We start from the raw sequence: 20,925 nt of genomic DNA, 5'->3' as shown, positions 1-20,925 counted from the left end.
CTCTTAAACGTAATTGCCTACTAAGAAATTTCCCTAGCTCTTTTGTTCTTTGTAAATTCTAAAAAGCAGTAATATCTCTTTGGTATTTCCTGGGAGTTCTTTTGGTTTATCAAAAACAGTTGCTATCACTTCCCATTCCAGGCAAAGCCCACTACAGCTTCCTGGAAAGTCCTGATAGGTTAAGACATATCTCACATCCATTGAATAAAAAATACATAAAGAAAGGAATTGGGTGGGTTAAAGAAAACTGGGTCCAAAAGAAAGTTAATGAGATAAATGCAGGAACAAAGGAAACAGAATGATAATAGAGGAAGGCGAGGAGATAACTACAAGAACATGGGAAAGAAAGAAGCAAAAGCAGATGCCCCACTTTCCTAAGTGTTGATTCCAAAAGAGAAAAGATGCTGCTTATTCTGTGAATTAAAATTGTGTTGTTTTGCATGTACCAGAGCACAACAGCCAACAATTAAGAGGAGCTGGTTCTTATTGTGACTACAGGGATTGCTCATGCAAAAGTTTTATAATTGTTTAACCAAAGTTAAGTTTTACACTTGCTTCAAATGCCATGTTTTGGGGTTTTGTTTTTTTGTTTGTTTGTTTGTTTGTTTCTGCAATATGGGTTAAAGAAAGAAATTGAAGGAGTGATAAAATCCCAACTGTACTAAATTGAAATGCACAGTGTTGGAAAACAGCAGTCTGCTGATCCCGCCCCCTGACGATGGGCGGGACACGCATGGCCATGTCATCGCAACATCACTCATTACAGGGCTGTGTAAGGGACTCGGTTTCCCTTTTAAAGCAAGCCGCCCCCTTCTTTCTCTTCCTCCTGCCCTTCCTCTATTCCTCTTTTGCTTTCTCTCTTGCTCTCTCTCTCTCCTGCTTTCGGTTGGCACCAGCTAATCCCCCTTTCTCTCCTCTCACCAATAAACTCCACGTGGGCGCACTGAGTCTCGTGTTCCTGTTTTATTGGCAAATAACCAGCAAAAGAACAATACACAGTATGTTACTTCTTCCTAGGCTTCTCTCCCAACAGTAGAACCCAGCTCTTCTGCAAATCAAGGGTAGAGCCATTTTCCTAATCTGAATACATTTCCTTATCTATAAAGTAGAAATGATGGTTCGGGGTTGATTTTTCTTAGTGCATTTTCTTAGTTCCTAGAAGTGTGTGAAGGTCTTAAGGGAGAATTTTTAATATAACCTCAAACTGGATGTGCAAATCTCCATAGCATTATCCAGTCCATGATTTGTCGTCTTCATCCATCCCCCAACTCCAATGCTTTAAACTTTAGGCTTTCATGACAACATGTCCCGTGGAATGCTTATTCTGGAACTATGATTATTTAAGTGGACAGATTTTTGAGATCTTTAAAAATTAAAGTGATAACTTTCTAACTTGTTCCAGATAAGAACCTATAAACCAAGCATTAGTCAACACACTATCAGGTCTGACAAAATTTTTAAAGGAAATCTAACTGCTTTGGTGTGGATTCAGACTTTGAAAAAGAAAGATATTCCTAAATGTTTGTTCTTAGACGCATTACCACTATTCCCCAGTGGTTCCAAAGGTGGTCAATAACAGCATCACTGAGTATTTTCTAGAAATTCAGATATTATGTTCTAGCAAATATCTATTAGTTCAGAAGCTCTGAGGTTGGAGATACAGTGATCAGTTTCATTATAAACCCTTCTAGATGTTTGAGACTTACTTCTTTATGTATTGAAGTAGAAAGCTTGGGTGGGTTAGGGCTAAGGGAAATAGAGGATGATAAGAAAAATGTTCAGTGTGCATTGATATATTTTCATCACCAAAAATGGGACTAATGTTAAGTGGGCCATATAATATCATCAGTTTGGCCTACATAAAACACAGTATATACCGTAAACCTAAAAATAGTTCATTATTGTGAGGCTAGGTAACTCATGAAAGAGAAAAGAAGCCACTTTCACAGAGCCTGATATATGAAAGCTCAATAAATGTTTGTTTTTCCCTTCCCTGAATGCTTTACGACAAAGTCAGTCCAGGTTTCTAAGCTCAAAAATAAATTATGAGTAAGTCTTAGATATGCCTTCAGTATTGGTTAGAGGCTGCTCAGCCACATGTATGAGAGACTGAACTGTCAGATGAGGACTATGGCACCAGCTCATCTTCCTTAGGAAAAAAAACAAATAATTTTCATTCAGAATTTATGATGACCTAATACAATACCTATTTGCCTGAATATACCTCTGGATCAAAAGAGTGACAAAATTTACTCCTACATGAAGCTTCGTTCCAGCAAATGTTTACCCTTTTCCAAAAGGTACTCACCAACAGTTACTCTCCCAGCAATTTGCTGTTCTTCTAAACAACTGGTTTCTAGGATGGAAATGAGCACAGGCCTCACCAATGACTCTAAGTCAAGCCAGAAGCATAAAACTCTTTGCTGAGGCCGATGCAAATGGAGGGGTTTCTTCTGCTGCAGTGGTTCAACTGAAACATATGGTGCAATAAGCTGTGTGACTGGAAATGGCCTGGAAAGAAAATGAACACACACTTTCTGGCTAATCTATATTAACCAGATGAGCGGTAATGACTCCAGATATTAGGCTAAGTGTACTTAGAGACATTTGACATCTTGAAATGTCTATATATGGGTTAAGAAAGAAGAAACGAGGACAATAAGAAAGGGAGCAGAAAGCTTTCCTCAGGTGAAATGTTCTCCTCAAACTAGAGTAAGATGAAAATTCTTCCCGAGCTATGTTTTAGATTTTGTTGTTGTCTTCTTCCAGACAGGATCTTACTATGTAGTTCAGGCTGCTCTGTATCTTGCTATGTAGCCCAGGTTAGCCTGAGGCTCATGATGAGCCCCTTGCCTCAGCCTCAAAAGTACTAGGATTATAGAAGTCAGGCTCTTGCTCCGATAGTTATGTTCATCTTTAAGTACTTTCATCCATCAGCACACGTGCTGACCTATGATGGGGAGCAGGGATCAACCAACAGCCAATACACATGACTGAATGTAGGGTCAGGAAAAAAGTGAGGTGTCTGTAAGCTTCTATTTAGCACAAGGCTGACAAGATAACATGTGTGTTGTCTTGGTCACCTCCATCAGTGATGCTTTATCATGCATTTACATTTTAAAATAAGAGTCCATACTTCCTACATGCTCTAAATCAAGGATGTGATCCGAGCGTCTGCTCAGACTGGTAATAGCACAGATACCTCCAAAGGCCGTACTTTTCATGGCTTTCATTGACATATCCAGGGGAATTAATTCATCCTCACCTCATGCCCTGAGCACATAGACCAATAGATGGCAGTCATTCAGCTCAAACTCAAGGTCACAGTGCACTTAGAGAGCCCAGACTTAAGTATTTTCTTCCTAATGATGATCTCAGCCCTGCCCTTCTGTACAAAGCCATTGGACTTGAATCTTCTCAATCTAGAAACTGAGGAACATGTACTTTTCAAGCGAATTAGATGTGAAATAAGCACTACAACTTAGAAAGATCCTATAACTGTTGAGGTCATTGGAGCCATGTTGTCTTAGTTAGCTTTCATTGTCAACTTAACATAGGCTAGAGTAACTTGAGAAGTGAGCCTCATCTCAGACTGCCAAGGTCACGCTGGGCTACGGGAATGTCTGGAGGGCACCGTACTGATTGATTGTTCATTGGTATGGGGGAGTTCAGCCCACTGTGGAGGGCGCCATCCAAGCAGGCAGTCTCTTTGTTATATAAGAAAGTGAGCTAAGCTTGGATCTGTGAGCAAGACAGGAAGCAGCATTCCTCCAAGGCCTCTGCTTCAAGTTCTTGCTAGATTTCCAGCCTTGACTTCCCTTGATGATGGACCATGGCCTAGAAATGTAAGCCAGATAAAGCCCTCCCTCCCCTAAGCCACTGCTGGCACGAGTGTTTCATCTCAGCAACAGGAAGGAAGCTAGAACACAAGAACACAGACCAAGGTAATAGTGTGTATACTTTTTTGCTTCATTTCTCTTACTAGAAACAGGCAGTGTTGTTTTGAATACACGTGCACATTCGGTGATAAGGGCAGGGGAAAGGTTTTATTTGTGCTATAAAATCTGCTTTCATCTGCTAGTATTTTCTGTCACCTAAGTATTAAATTCTATCCTATTCTAAATAAAGTAAGAATATTTCTTTCTGTTAATTATAAAAGTCGGAAAGCATTTGACATGCTTTTCAACCTGGTCTTTCTGGCCCGGTCCAGCAGTCTTAAGCAAAGATGAAAACATGTCTGGCCTAAAGTAATGGTCGGGGTAATTCTCCCTTTCTTTTTCTCCCAAGAGTACTCTGCCCTTCGTCTCGGTTCTCTTGACTATTCCCTCTCACTCACAGCTCCCACAGAACCACCATCTCGACACGTGGTATAAGTGGATCTTGTTATCAGTTCAAGAGCATGCACCCTGCCAGCTCTCATCAGCACCTATGTATGCCCCAAATGTCTCCAAGTCACTGATGTGTAAGCGCCCTTGACGTCCGCATTCCTAATCATCTGTATCATTTTGCTGTGGCCCTCTTGCCAGTACTGCAGAGTGAGTGACTTCAACAGCATATCTTCAAGATCTAGAGACTAAGGTCAAGACCAAGATGCCTGGCTCTATTCTTCTGGGCACCTGCTTTCTGGTGTGGAAGGAGACTGTCCTATTTCCATGCCCTCACAAGGACTCGACACACGTGTCTTTTTTTTTCATTTGCTCTAATCAGGACACTAGTCATATTGGACAATGGGCAACATAACATAATGGCCATGTTAAACCTTAGCTACCTCCTTTTACAGCCTATCTCAAAACTTTCTGAGGTACTGAGAGCCAGGAGTTCAACATAGCAACGTGGAAGGGAACTTGTCAGCCCTAAATACTTCCATACAGGTGTGAGAGAAGAAAACATGTGACTAACTACTTGGAATAAAGAAGAAAAGAGAAGGAAAAAAAACTTCCTAGGGAAAGGAGATAGTCTAGTACGGGACAGCTACTGCCCAGACACATAAGCACTGTGCCTTAGTCCTGGGAGCTTTTCAAGGCCTATGAAAATCACTGCGAGTTGAACTTCAATGGTTTCCGATTGCAAAAGGAAAAGAGAAATAGTAAGAAGAAATAATATAAACAATGAATTGATCCTCCTTTTATTTCTTGGTCTACACTGTCAAATATTATCTTTCTGAAACACATGTGTAATATGGACACTGTTTGCAGAAAATGCTCATTTTTCCCATTTCCTAAAAGCTAATAATTAAGTTTTCAAGAGGACATGAAAAGTCAGTGTTCATTTTTTTACTCTGCATCTCATCCAGTGCTCTAGAACTCTCTTCTCAAGCTCCCCTAAACATTCCATGTTCTGTTTGCCTCTGAGTCTTTAAGGAGGGCCCTGGATCCCAGGAAGCTGTAGGATCCACCAGTGAAAATACTTTGGCTTTCACATCTCATCTCCAATGTCATGTCTTTGCAAAATCTCCACTCTTTGACCATTTGCATTGCTTTTATGCATTCTATAACTCCTGCATTCACTTAAAAAAATGGTCCTTACCATCTTGTTTTATAACTAGCAATTCTCAATGCCACTCCATCACAAAATGCACACATTCCTTGGATACAAATGCTACCTTGCCCATGTTTATGCCTAACCACTGTATAGAACATAAACATAGTGAATAAATGAGGAAATGAAATTAATAAGTTTTAAGCCTTCACAAACTATATACTTGTTCAATATTTTATCCATATTCAGATAATTACTTAGTTGGCGTTGTTCATGGTGCCATCTCAGAGAAAGTTAGAGATGACAGTTGGCTTAGGTGATGTTTAGCTTGGGGTTCTCCTTTGTCAGCTACAGAAAATAATGCTCAGATAAAGAAAAAAATGATTACTGCAGCCACTTCCACATACAATCATCACACTCAACCTTCATGCTCTCAGAATTTCCAACGCCACTGTTCTTATAAGTATATGCCTCACACATTTTCCCTGTGCAACTCACAATGAGAGCCAACAAAGGCTTCCTTTCCTAAAAGGCCACACTTAGTTTCCCAATCAATGTCTCACCTCTTAATATGGAATTATCTTCATTTGCCCTTACGGGAGAAGATTTGAATAAAATATGATACCTGTGGAGCATAAATAAAGACAGAGCACAGGAAACAAGAGGAGAGAAGCCACAGGCTTTGGAATCAGTAGACGTGAGATTGGTCCCTAACTACACATTTGCTGTGGAACGTCATCTGAAAAAATTCCTAAATGCCTAGTGTCCTTCATAAGACTGATAAGGGTCAGCCACAGATCACCTATAATGCTTCCAGGAACTCTATTTCTTGAAGATTATGAACATGAGCAATGTTTCTAAGTTACATGTATGTATGCATGTAAATATATGATTTATGCATGTATGTATGCATGTGTTACCTTAATGATCCAGTGAAAACAAAACAATCCTCTTCTATTGGGTTATATTTTCCCTCAAGGAAGTTTGAACTAGAATGTAATATTTTATACTTGCAGGGAAGAGGCAAACTTGCTTGTTGCATTAGTAGAGAAAACAAAGAAACAAAGAAGAGTCAGATCTAGGAAAGCTTGGGGCATCAAAAACACAAGCTTTTATAAAAAGAAGTAAATACAAAAAAAAAAAAAAAGGATAGATAGCTGGGTGGAGAGAGGGGATGGAAGACCAACAGATGGGAAAAAATGCCAATAATTTAAGACCAACAAAAGAGAATGTCTACCTAAGAACTGCCCAGATAAGCAAGTCACTGAAAATGTAGTATTCTCTCTACCTACACACATTCACAAAGTGAAAAAAAGTCACCAATGACTCAGAAAGAGACAGCGCCAGTAACACACCTATCAACCTTCTCCCAGAAAACATCCATTTCTTTTGCCAGCAATGGTTAGAGAATTTGGTAATTCGGGCTAGTAATGGAACTTCTAAAAATGAATATGAGATTATATAGAACTTAAATAGCAATACTTTAGATAAGTGCCACTTGGTTTTTATGGTATAAAATGTGTCTGGTTTCCAGTGTAGCCACCTTCCATGCTCTGTACCCTTTCTGTGCTTACCTGAAGTAGTAGCATCTTTTACACAGGAGGATGAGAAAGGGGTGGGCGGGCTGCATCCCTAAACCCATTCCTATTGCTGGATAGAATAAATGATCACTCATAAGGTGAAAGTTTAGTTTCCTGTATATGCCGGCTGCAAGGCCTGATCACACAGCCCATGAAAGGAATCCAGTTGGCACATAACAAAAATCTGACTTCCTATTCATATTTTTTTTGTTTTAGTTATTCCTCACATTACCTTTATTTTCCTCACTCCCTTTTCAGACCAAACTTGCATCCTTCTGTTTGTTCTAATTCTCAGTAGTAGTAGCCATGGCTCAGCATGAATGTGGGCTGCCATGCCATGTCCGCTGTTAGGGTGAGTAAAACAGAACCTGTAAACTCAATTTCCTTCCAAGTCTCAGGTCTCTAAACTCTTTTCCAGACTGTAACAAATGACTTCTAGCTCAGTTTTCAAGTGAGTCCCCACTTCTGAAGACCCAATATGCACTTACATACTTCTATCAGACTTCTGGGCATTAACAAGTATCATTTATTAAATTTTGCCACATCATATTTTTTAAACTTTCTTTCCCTCATTTTCTTTTGCATTTCTGAATTTTCTCCATTTTCCTCTCCATCTCTCCTTTGCGGTTCTTCTCTCCTGCCTTTCTTGTTCTTTTTTTTTTTTTTTTTTTTTTTTTTAATTCCTTTAGTCATCTGCCAGATTCCACCTAACAACGAGTATTCATTCCTCTGTGCCACATCACAGATCTGTAAAATCTTTAAGATGAGTCCCTCAGCTCTTGTTCCCACAAGTGGCAGAGTCAACTTTTTTCTTGTAAGAAAAGTTGTCAGGCTGCCCACAGATTGCCACCATCTGTGACAAGCTTCAATAAATGAACAAGTTACCTAGCTACACCAAGGGTTAGCTTCTCAAGGGGCTTCCCAGTGAATTATGAGACGTAACCCTTGAAGGCTGAGGGTTTAAAACCCTGAATAACACATGATGTTTTCCATGAACTAAATGGAAAATTACAAGCCTGAAGAGGCTCAGCTTGAAAAGAACAATGGCTAATGACGGAAACACAGGAAGGATCACCCTGCTTCAGAACTGTACCAGTGTGCCCTTTTGAGCTTTTCTGGTTCTGAGAGTCTGCTGCCCCATGTAGCATGCACACTGATGGAAGTAGTCACCTGTCCTTTCTGTTGCAACAGAATAATGCCTCCAAGCAGTATTTTCCAATTAAGGAAACATGAAAGAGAAATGACAAAAAAGGAACCGGAGACATGAGCAGAAATCAAAGTTTACGGCTCAAGAGAGCCAAAGCATTTGATTGCAGGATTCAATGATCATATACTCCATTCAGGAGGAAAACTGTTGGACTGAAACTAATGAAACATTGTGAAGTCCTCTGGTGGTGCAGGTGGCATCTGACCCTGTTTAAAGATCAACCCAGTGAATGGTGTAACTATAAGATTGTGACTTGAGCAAATGCCATACCAATGCTGAAACTCGTGGCTTTTCAAAGAGATTCATCCTAAGAGCATGAGAGTAAGATATTATTCTGATGAACAAAAAGAGTTAATCTGGAAAATTCTCTGTATTGGATTGGTCCCTCCATGCAAAATGTCCCAGTGGTAACCTGAATAGGTCCTTCTGGATTGGGCAAAGACGGTGTCAAAAATAAAATTGGTTTCCTCAAACAGACTGCTAAGTAATACACTTCAGATCACATGCTGAAAGGTTCAGCTGCAGGAAATGGAGAAGCGCCATTGAAGGCTCCAAGAGAAGAATAACAAGGACTTTACTGTTGTTCTACCCAAACCTTTGTTCTCTTTGTACCTACTCCTGCTAGAGACCATCAGGTCCCCTGACACAGAGAGGTCAAAGTCACCATCTCAAGAACTGTCCTGGTTGAGTCTGCTTTGGCATGAATTTGAGGTAAGTATGAGGGGAAGTGAATATGTTTTTGTAACATGTAAAACTTAGTATGTACCATTCTAATATAAATTATTTTATTGGTAAAATTACAGAAGTCTTAATATACGTCCCTGGGCACCGCAAGTAAAGGCCATAGGAGGGGAAGATTATGAAACACAAACAAAAAAATGCATGGTAATGAAAACAAATATAAACATAAATACACCATGTTAAAGGACCAAATATGTGGCTGTGTTGTAAAGTGAATGATAAGATGAAGAGCATTTGGGAAAAACATAAAGAATAGATAACATAAGGATTTGGCACTGGGATTACACTTACTTTCCAGACTGAAGTTGGCTAATAGTCCAAGGCCAATTGAAAGGCACTTACTTCTTTGCAGTGAAAAGCATAGCTGAAAGTGTGATCTGGGTTCCTTGGCAACATATGGATTCTCTTTAATAAATATATAGCTAAAGTAATATTAATTTGTATTTAGAATCAGGAGAAAAATAAAATATTATGCTGGAACAATCGGTGATTGTAGGAAGATAATGTAACTGAAGAAAAAGTATGGATCCCCTGAGAAAAGCTTCTAAGCAACAGTAAGGAAGGTTAGATGTGGATGTTGCTGAATCTTACCTGAGGTCCACTTTCCCTTTTTCTCTAGATACATCCCCATCCTTAGCATGCACTCACTTCATGGCTTCAAACATTGCCTGTAGGCTGAGGTTTTCCCCCAATTTCTAACTCCAGCTCCGACCCCTCTGTGCCTCTCAGGAAACATACACAATGTAATCTTGCACAATATTCATCTCAAATTTAGCATGTACCAAATGGAGTTCCTGATCTCCCTCAGCCTTCACCCCTATACTGGGTAGTTCTCTCTTTCCATTTCTGTATATCTGTTTCTTCTTGCACTATGAGTAGAGTCCTTTAGCAATGCTGCCGGTCCTGTTATGAACAGACTTCTGCTTCCCTGACATCTGGGAGCCCATCACCCTTTATTCATGGTTCTACTCTTGTTTTCCCAGTCGACATCGACACCTCTTATTTAGATTATTAAACTTCACTTTTTTCTTATTCTTTTTCTTCCTTGGTTCTTTTCTTCTTCTTTTATTGCAAATAGATTGGTTTCAAACAATGTGTTCTGATTATGGTTTCCCCTCTCCCAACTCCTCTGAGTTCCTCTCCACCGCCCCTCCCATCTGTATCCACACTCTTTCTGTCTCTCCTTAGAAAACAAACACGCGCCTAAAGAATAATAGTAAAATAAGATAAAACAAAAACGATCATAATGAGATAAAACAAACAGAACAAAAGGAGCTACCATAAAAACACAAAACTGGAAGCCATCATATATATGCAAATGACCTGTAAGATAATATTAAAAAAAAATAAGTAAAAAGTCCTGACATTCTGAGACAAAGAGCCTCCAAAGATGGCACTGAGTTCATTTTGTGTTAGCCGTCTACTGCTATGCATGAAGCCTGCCCTTAAGGGTGGATTATATGCCCAGTGACATTTCCATGTAGAAAAATATTTTTCATTTGCAAGTAGCTATCCACTGGAAATAGATTTTTATTTGGCAATGGGAGCTTGTGTCCACTTCACCCCTCAGCACTGGGACCCTATCTGGTGCAGACCCATGAGGATCCTGTGCACGTTGGAAAAGTCTTTCTGAGCTAATGTGTGCATCGGTTGTACTGTGCTTATAAGACCTTCTATCCTTGATACCTTCCATCCCCTATCATTGTGCCTCCCTAAAGAAGGGATTTGATGGGGGGTGAGATTTAATGATTGAGTGTCCTAAGCTCCCTTTCTCTCTGCATGTTGTCTGGCTGTGGGTCTCTGTATTTGTTCTCATCTGCTGCAGGAAGAAGCTTCTCTGAGCAAGACATCGATCCGTGAGTTGAGTATAACAAGAATGTCATTAGGATTCATTGTTTAGCAGATCAGTAGCATTTGTTTTATTCCTGTATCTGTGGCTTACCTAGTCTCATATTCTTGACTACCTAAGCCATGTCAGGTATGGGTTCCACCTTACAGAGTGGGTCTTAAATCCAGTCACACATTGGCTGGACTCCCACAAGCTTTGTGTAACTATTGCACAAGTGTAGCGTGCAGACAGGACACCACTGTAGATTAAAGAGTTTGTCCCTGGGGTGGGCAGAGTGCTCTCCAGTACCATGGACACTAGTCAGCAGGGATGAAGGCTGTAGGTAGGCACCAGCTTGACTTCTCTGTATCCACGGCTTATCATCGGTTTGTGAAGAGCAACCAATAGACTTGGGATTTCCCAGGTTGTTTGGGAGCTAGTCATTGATAAGCAAGCTATAAGGACATTGGCCAAGACCTCATTCCTGGTACTGAAAATTCATTTGATGACAAGAGACATCCCCTTGGGGGCTCTCTCCCCCATTATTCGGCAACTATTTAGGTCACCATCACATACGTATGTATTTCAGGAAACTTCTACTATATTAGGTCAGTGTTATGTCCCCTCAAATAACTCATAGTTTTAGCTGTCCTTCCCCCATATTCCTATCCTTTCCCCTCTCCTCTCTCACCCCATTTGATTGTCTTGTTCCAGTCTCCCCAAATTGTCTATCTATAACTATTCTATTTGCCCCTCCTAGGGAGAAACATCTCCCGCCACACCTGTCCCTTGCTCCGTACCTGCCCTCTGTGGTTTTATGGACCATAGATAGCTTGGTTATCACTAACTTAAAAGCTATCATCCACATATAAGCAAACATATACAATATTTGTCATTCAGGGTCTAGGTTGCCTCACTCAAGATGATTATTTTCTAGATACATCCATTTACCTGAGAATTTTATGATTTCGTTTTTTTAATGACTGAGTAATAATCCATTGTGTAAATGTACTACATTTTCTTTGTTCTTCTGTTGAAGGACATCTAGGTTGTTTCCAGTTTCTGGCTATTATGAAAAGAGCTGCAAAGACCATCGTTGAGCAAGTGTCTCTGGTAGGATGGAGCATCCTTGCCCAAGAGTGGTACAGCTGGATCTTGAGGTTGACGGATTCCTATCTTTCTGAAGAACCGTCATACTGATTTTCATAGTAGATATGCAAGTGTGCACTCTCACCAGCAATGAAGGAATGTTCTCTCTATTTTACATACTCTCCAGCATGAGCTGTCATTTGTTTTTATTGATCTTGGCCATCCTAACTGGTGTAAGATAAAAGTTCAAAGTAGTTTTGATTTGCATTTTCCTGATCACTAAGGATGTTGAACAATTTAAGTGTTTCTCAGCCATTTGACTTTCTCTTTTGAGAATTCTGTTTAGATCTGTACCCCATTTTTAACTGGGTTATTTGTTTTCTCAACATTCGGATTTTTTTTTTAAGTTCTCTATGGATTTTAGGTATTAGCCCTTAAACAAATGTATAGTTGATTTTAAAAAAAGTCCCATTCTGAAGGCTGCTGCCTTATCCAAATGGCAGTGTCTTTTGACCAAGTGATGGTGGATGGTGCCCTTTGATGTGTAGAAGCCTCTCAGTTTGATGAGGTCCCATGTATTGATTGTTGATCTTAGTGCCCATGGTTGGTGTTCAGAAAGTTCCTCTGACTGAATTATCTTGGCTTACTTTGAATGGCCAAATCAAGTTTCAAAACAAAAACCCGAGACAATTAAATCTTGTGAGATCATGTCCCTCTTTGGCTCAAAACACTTCAATGGGTCCCTTCTGTCTGAGAGTAAAATCAAAATGCTCCCATTTCTATGCTCTGTTTCTAACCATGTAACCTCATCCCAGCTTCCTCTCGCTAGCCTATACAGCTCAGCTCACTGGCTCATTACCCCCCACCCCCACATGCATTCCAGTTCAGATGCTATGCTGAGAGCTTTCTCCTGCTGTTCCCATTGGTGTTGCCCCAATTAAGAGCCCGTTTCCTTCATTAGGTCTTTGCTGGAGTTCACCTCCTTAGGTCTCCAATGGCCACCATAACATTTTTCAATCTCCTTTGCAGCTTTTTCTGCATTCCATTTCACCATTATTTTTCTTCTTAGCACTCAGCAGCATCTGGCATACTAGACACTTTGCTTTAGTGTTGCTCTCTATCTTTTCCATTCTACAAAGTCACTCCTGTCAACAATGGCTTTTGTCCTCCATACCTAGAACAATCCCGTGCATCTAATAGGCACACAAATGTTTGCTGAGAAAATAAAGCAAACGTTTGAATAAAAACAAGTGGCCCTCTGTTCTTTACTTCATGGGGGACTTCATCGGGCACTGCTCTTACCCACCCTAATCTTTCATTACAGATATTTACATATTTGAATGGCAAATGGATAAAGACAAGAAGAGAAATAATTTCATGCATAATCTTTCCATCTCCAGACCTCCCGTTCTTCCAAAAGAAATGATGCAGTAAAGAGGGTTTGAATCAGATCACCTCTATAGGTCCAAGACTGTTGATACTCAATCAAGGTAGCATGGAGACTTGAGAATACAAATCAACCCTTTGTCATTCTTTTTTGCTTTTGTGAAACTGGGTTCAGTGTGAAGCCCTGGATAACCAGGTATGTTCAGCAGGCCTCCTACAAATGCTCCTTAAGGCCCTCTGAGTACCTAGCACTAGCACCAGGGGGTCCTTGGCTACAATGCTGCCAGCAGCTTCTCAAGCCCACACAGAAGAAAGCAATCAAAGCAATTGCAATCTACTGGTTCTCTATGGCACTTTGTCCAGGTGGGTGATATATGCTTACTATCTCCTTCTCTGTTTAGTTTGTGACATAATCTCAGCATCTAGAAATGGCACGAAGCAAGAGGCTCAAAAATATGTCCCCGTCGGTCTGCACTGAGAGGCAGAAGGAACATTGTGCGGATCTGCACAGGATGCTCAGCCACTGGGTAAGTAATTGGGCTTTGGCGCTTTTCTTACTGGTGCAACCTCAGCTTCTGTGCCAAAGGATTCGGAGAAAAGGTTTGTTGTTGCATTTGAGGGCGGCTCTTTGGACAGAGTGCGTGTAGGGACAAATGGCAGGAATGGGTTGAAGTGCTTATTGGTATGCACCTTCTGTCTCCAGGCCACAGGCTGTGTCAGGGTTCTTTGACAGAAGTTTAATGAAAAAAACGATATTAGGAAATGTAAACTGGAAATTCTGACTGCCAGAAAATATGGTTTTCGCTTGCAGATACAAACAGGAAGCAGCCAGGGAGGCTGAGGGAGCTTCTGCCGAGCCACTGATGGGTGGCAGGATTATTTTCAAATGGCTAGTTAGATCATAATCAGTACTAAAGACCCAATTTGTGCCAAATATGAAAACCAAAAACATTAGCATACCCTGAAAAAGTGCTGCTGCCAATCTCTGCAAATGTAATAATGATATAAATCTCGACTAAACACGTGCACAAGTCAATAGATAACTGCCTTCCGAACACTTCCAAACCGTCTCATCCTCTATTTCCGGCTCCCTGGAGGGTAGGGGGCCCTTTCAGGATGAGAGCTGGCTAGGGAATGTCTGTCTGCAATTCATCACGACTTGGAGGAATGGAACAAAAGAGCAGAGTTATTTCTGGGATACTATTGTATTTAGCTTATTTCTAAGACAACCCTAATTAAAACAACAGTTTTGAATAGCCCCTCAGTGAATCTAACGGTTAAATGCCTATTTGAAACTATGCCACACAACCCCATTCTGTCTGAATCACAGCCATGTGCTCACAAGGCTACAAAGGACACATTACATTTCATAGGATCAAATAAACAACATTCCCAGCACACACACACACCATCAAACACACAGGATAAAGCAACAAGAGACAACACATATGTATAATACATTCACCTACCATATATAAATGCATACATATATATGTATATATATATGTACCATATCCATATAAAAATGTACACCATGTATACCAAACATAGCACACACAGATACGTACACATGCCAAACACATGCAAACACATGCCAAATAACACACAGAGATACACACCACAAATTTGTTCAATATACATATTCACATTACCCAAAGTATACACTTAAATGAAATATGGTTACATATATAATATTGACATATAACACAAAATGTACAACACAATGTACATAGATACAACTTCACATCCCTTAGAAGTGTGCACTCCATGCTCATACCATACCCACAAGCATCACTTACCATATAGAAATTCACCATGGGCATATATATATATATATATATATATATATATATATATATACACACATATATATGTATATGTATATATATATATATACAAATATGGGCATATATATGCAATTACAAATGTACATGTAAACCACATAAAACATACCTCTGTGAACATATAACCACCATTCATAGATAAATTCACACGCTACACAAATAGATACGCACATATACAGGATGCACATAGGCACCTCTAAAACATGTATAAAATACACCCCACAGGTACATATCCATCGTGTAATACTACACACACTTTCTTCTAACAAAAATTCTGGCATGTATTGCTTTCCTAGTCACTGTTGCCATATATCGTAGGAATGAATTAAGGGAAGAAAGAACTACTTTGGCTCCTGGTTTCAGAGTTAGCAGTCCATGGGCACTTGAAAAGCATCAATTTCATTGCCAGAGCTTCATTCAGTCCACGCCAGCAGACAATCACCCATATGGGTTGTGCTTCAGCAGTCAGATAGTTTATCATTTTCTGTTACAAAAATATACCAGCAACTATCAGACTGACTCATGCATTGCCCTAGAACTCCAGCAGAAAAAAATTGAGCAAAGTAATTTGCCTCTGTAGATATGAGGAATTCTGGGTTGTCTTAAATAGCTGCTACTGAAAACACTTGACAATCCTTCATTAAATACCTGATTTTTCATACACTCATGGCATTCCCTGGTTTCCACAGTCCTCCCTGTAAAACTCAAGACATAAACCAGTTAGGGCAGGTGCTGGCTTTGGGCATTCTTCAGCTTTGACCTCTCAACAGGAAAAATTGTATCTTCCACGTGCAATAGCCTGTTCTTGAACCAGCCATGAGTGTAAGTGACATATAAGGATGCTACAAGTAACGAGTTCTTGCTCCATTTAACAGTGCCTCTTGATGGGACAGCAACATCTTTGCACTGACCACAGCAAAGTTACTGTAATTCCTAAGACTATGTGAAAGACAGGGGCTGATCACTATGGCTACCGAAGGAAATGCTTGGCCCAAATATACACTCTAGGGAGTCGGTGTGAGTGGCAGTTCATTGAAATCAGTCTGGAGCCAAGCTGCCAGCAAATTCAGCACTCTTATTTAGCTCGTTTCTTAATGCCACCACAGCCACCATTTTTTAAAAAAATAATAAATTGAAAGACTAGAAGAGCCTAGTTCTTGAGATTCTAAAGAAAATTAAATTAGAAAAAGACGATGTCGACAACGGCCACCCCAAAGTCATCCAGTCATAGGCTACAGTGCAATTAATGAGAAAGGAGCCTCCAAGATTTAGATGTCCTCTTATTGAGAACACGGAAGTGTGTGAGATGGGACCCTGCTGGGCCAGCTGATCTCCTGGACTTCCTAGCAGTCCTCACTAACCCTGCTTCCTGGGGTGGGGGGTGTCTAGCACAGCTGTGCTTCTGCAGAGATTCAAGAACTAGCATGCAGAAAGGTGGCTTACCATGGTGACCGTGGAAAGCACTCTCTCTTGTGGAAGTGTCAAACTTGAATTTTAGCCAAGGCTAGAACCAGCCCCCAAAAGCACCTTTGTCTAGTCTACGACTATATTATACATGTTCTTATGTTTTTGTTTCTCAAGACAGGGTCTCTCTGTGTAACTCACACCACCTGGCTGTATTGTACACGTTATCAGAATCTTTGCTAGTTACCCTGTGAATCTTCATCCTACTTTCTAAAGGCCAGGGCCATTTCTATCATAAAGGGTTCAGTCTATCCCAGTCTATTTGGAGCCATATCACCTCACAGTGACATGAAAAAAGGATCAAATGGATTGGGTTTGGGGGGCAGTGCGTGCGCATTCACGTATGGGGGGGGGGGACAGTATACAGGTGTTCTCATGAGTGTGCCAGCCAGAGCACTACCTTGAAGCTGTGTCTCAGATGCTGTCCACTTTTTTTTTTTTTTTTTTTTTTTTTTTTGAGGCAGGATAGCTTGTTATCATATCATTCACCAAGTAGGCCAGACTGTCTGGCCAATGAATTTTAGAGACCTATCTGCTTCCTCAGCTCCAGGGTCTATGAAGAGGGCTGGCTAGTTTTGAACTAACAAGTTTCTAAGATGAAAGCATCACAGTTCAAATGACCAGAGCATTTAAAAGCACTCAAATCATCCCAGGTTCCCTCAGGTCAAGGCGATCATATGCTCCTATGTCCAGCTTTTTGTTTGTTTGTTTGTTTTAACACTCGTTCTGAGTATTGACAATACAAGGCAAGCTCTTTACCAACTAAGCCAGGGGTTCTCAACCTTCTTAATGCTATGACCCTTTGATGTAGTTCCTCGCCTTGTGTTGAGAGTCAGAATATTCAAGGATGTTGGGAAGGGAAGTGATAGGTTCAGCAAATGAGTGTGGACAAGGCTAGCTAGCCTTCAACTTAAGATACTACTGACCTTTCTTCTTTGTCTTTTATCTAGCCCAGAGGGACAAATCTCAAAATGAAAAAATCTGCCATCTAAAGAGCACAATTGCCTTTAGAAGAAAGGTAAGAGTTTTCAAAAGTCATAGTAGAACATCACCTCCATTTCCTTCTTCTAATACAGTGATCCTTACCCTTCCTGATGCTGCAATCCTTTAATCCAGTGGTCCTTACCCTTCCTGATGCTGCAATCCTTTAATACAATTTCTCCTGTTGTGGTGACTTCCAACCATAAAATTGTTTCATTACTACCTCATAACTGTAATTTTGCTAGTTATGAATCATAAATATCTGTGTTTTCTAATGGTATCATGTAACCCCTGTGAAAGAGTCCTTTAGCCCCCAAAGAGGTGACAACCGTTGCTCTAGTAGAAAGGGGTCCACATTTCTGTGGTATAGAAGCATAAGCCTAGTGAAACCTCAGAAAGGGAGTGGAGAGAATGTCTCCAGGGAGACCATTTGAGCTGTAATGCTTTTACATCTTAGAAGATTGGTCAGTGCCAAAGCAGTCAGTGCCCCTGTCCATATTCTCAGGTAAGTAAGGTAAGTCCATGCCCATCCATTGAAAAAAGACACTGGTTTTCCAGCAAACATTAAAGAATGTCTCAGAAGGAGTAGTATTTATAAATGACTAAAATGCAAAAAAAAAAAAAAAAAAAAAAGTGGGAGGGAGTTGGTTCTGGAGCCGGTGGTGTCATTGGTCAATGAGATTGCTGAAAGCCAGGAAGATGAACCCACCTACGGAAGTGATAAGAGTCATTGTTGTTTGACTTTCCATTGTCCTTTGTTTTGATCTTAGGTTGCTTCTCCTATCATTTTCTTTCTTGGTACAGTCTCTCCTTGTCAACACAAAGACTGAAAAAAATTATTCATTTCATGCAAGAACAGTGCACTCCCCCCTTCCCCCCCACCCCCGCTTTGTCTTTCTCTGGAAACTAGTGGCTCATTTTCCATTAACTGGAGTGTTTTACCTTTATCTCCTTCCTATAAGTGAGGTGGGAATTTCAATGCCATAATTCAGAATTATTCTGTCCAATTCATCCCAAATGGATTCTGTTCACATTGCACCCTTTATCTCTAGACTTCACTAAAGATAGCATTCAGGTTTACCTTCAGGCACACAATCGTTCTTTCTCCAATGCTGAAGTCTTTAGAAATGCAATGACGTGTGACAAGCTTTTGATTACAGCTTTAAAAATGGCCTCTTTTGTGACCAAATGGATTGCTTGCCATTTTAAAAGCCAGTCTCTGCATAATTTTATAATTTACTTTACAGACAAACTTGGGGAAATACAAGTTTCCTAAACTGAAAATACATGTTCTTTATTCCAGAACCATCTTACAAAGATTGGTTGATTTTTCCAATATTATTTGAAACCCAAGTTCTAAAAGTTCTGTGTAACCATCAGTAGAAGGCCCCCTGTAAATGGAGACCAGTGAGGGTGCATGCAAACAATACAGGCTAACACTGTGGCTTTTTACTGGGCACAATTGATTTATAGAAGAAAATTTATGGAGATGTTCTTCTAGGATATCCTAGTTCCCCTGGTTAAAATTTTCAAGAATGTCATTGGTTTTGATTGGTTAGAGCCTGTACTATTTATACCAATATTTGAGAAATTTACTATCTAGATCAATGTCTTATTTTGAAGATAACTCTACTCCCAAAGAAGTCAATTTATTTTTGAAGACTCATACAGGTGTTAGCTAACCAAAATTAGGTCCAGCCATTTGAGTTCCACTTCAATATGCTTTTCATTAATTTATATGATCACCCAAATGTGTGTGTAACGTGAACTATGTCCTAATGAGACTCCCCTACTCCAATAAGTAAAAGAGTTATCTATACATTGATATACTAGTTCAGTTATTGTACTGCATACAAGAGTACTCTGAGAATTCATTGACTGCTGTATCTCTTCTCAGAACATATCCTGCTAAACACCAAGCTCAGAATAATTTACCTAGGAGTGATATAAAGAAAACACAATTTCTAAGGCACTTGTGTAAAAGATGGACATGTTTAAACATGACTTTCAGAGACCAGTTGGACTAGATGATAGGTGATGTCTCTTTCAGAACCAAGACCCTGCCATTCTCTCCCCAGATCACTGACCCTTCCAGGAGTTTCACTTTTGGAGAGATGGACATAGTGGGGTCCATCCACATAGCAACATTAAAAGAGTGCATCCCAACTTCGAAACCTCTGAGAAGTCAGTATCTTCTCTGCACAAGCTTCCAATGGATTTGAGACATTCAGCCTACAGATAACCATTCTTTGATTACAGTGGGATAGGGATTTATGACTAAGTACTTACTAAGCATGTGAGCCATTAGTAATGTGCTTGGCCACTAGATTTAACCCGGAATTAGGAGTGTGTCCCACTGTCCAGAGCAAAGGTGCTGTAATCACCTGGATACAGGGCCCAGATGGGGAAACAGTTAAATAGGACTGAGGTGGCATCCCATTCATGTTGTTTGCTCTTAACAAGCACCTTAGAGAGAAATAATCTCTCTCTTTAAACCATGCATGCGTGGAGAGCCCACATTTTAACAGGTTAGACTTTGTTTTAGAGTGGATCTCTTCATGTATTCATCAAAGCCAACAATGCAGCCCTCTATCCACATATTCACTTGCTCATATAGCCACACCTGAATTTGCAATTATCTGAAGATGAAGTTGATGGGCTGTACCATCACCTTCTGCACCTTCGGGCCCTAGCCACGTTATGCCATAGTGGAAGACACAAAGACTACACGAGTAGGCCATTGGTTGTAATTTTTACCAGATTATCTTTAGAATATTCAAGTTGGCCATCTGAATGGATTCTCAAGAATGCAAAGTGCAAAGTCAGATACCTCCAACAGTATCCTAATGAATTTTGTTTTCCTAACTTTTCACTTTACTAGTCAGTGTTCTATCACATCTTCCCTTCAACACTGGCCCATGCCATGGAACCCATGGAAATACACAAAGTCAAGATCTGATATCCTACTAGCTTCCAGTTTGAAACTAAAGAATAAGCCACAATTTGATCAAAGCAATTACAGCAGACATTGCAGACTAATGCATTCATCAACCAATGTAGTCTGATGCTTTCCTATAGCATCCAGGCTAGAAAGCTAACTCTCACTTCCCCCAAAGGATTCTGCATGGGATCGGGATTCTTGTAAATCCTCTGAAATTCTCTACGCTCCTAGAGACCTTATAGAATTTACCTTATACTTATATTCCCTAACCTGGGTTCCAGGGCTATACCTAAGCATCCTGACTGCTAAAGAAATATGTAATCCTGCTTCTCTTAAAGATTGGAGACATGTGGAAGCTCATACCATATATTTTTATGACTGTCTTG

Source organism: Phodopus roborovskii, unplaced genomic scaffold (genome assembly GCF_943737965.1).
Source record: "Phodopus roborovskii unplaced genomic scaffold, PHOROB, whole genome shotgun sequence".
NCBI lineage: Eukaryota > Metazoa > Chordata > Mammalia > Rodentia > Cricetidae > Phodopus > Phodopus roborovskii.
The sequence above is the reverse complement of the archived record's forward strand: the minus strand, read 5'-3'. Positions refer to the sequence as shown.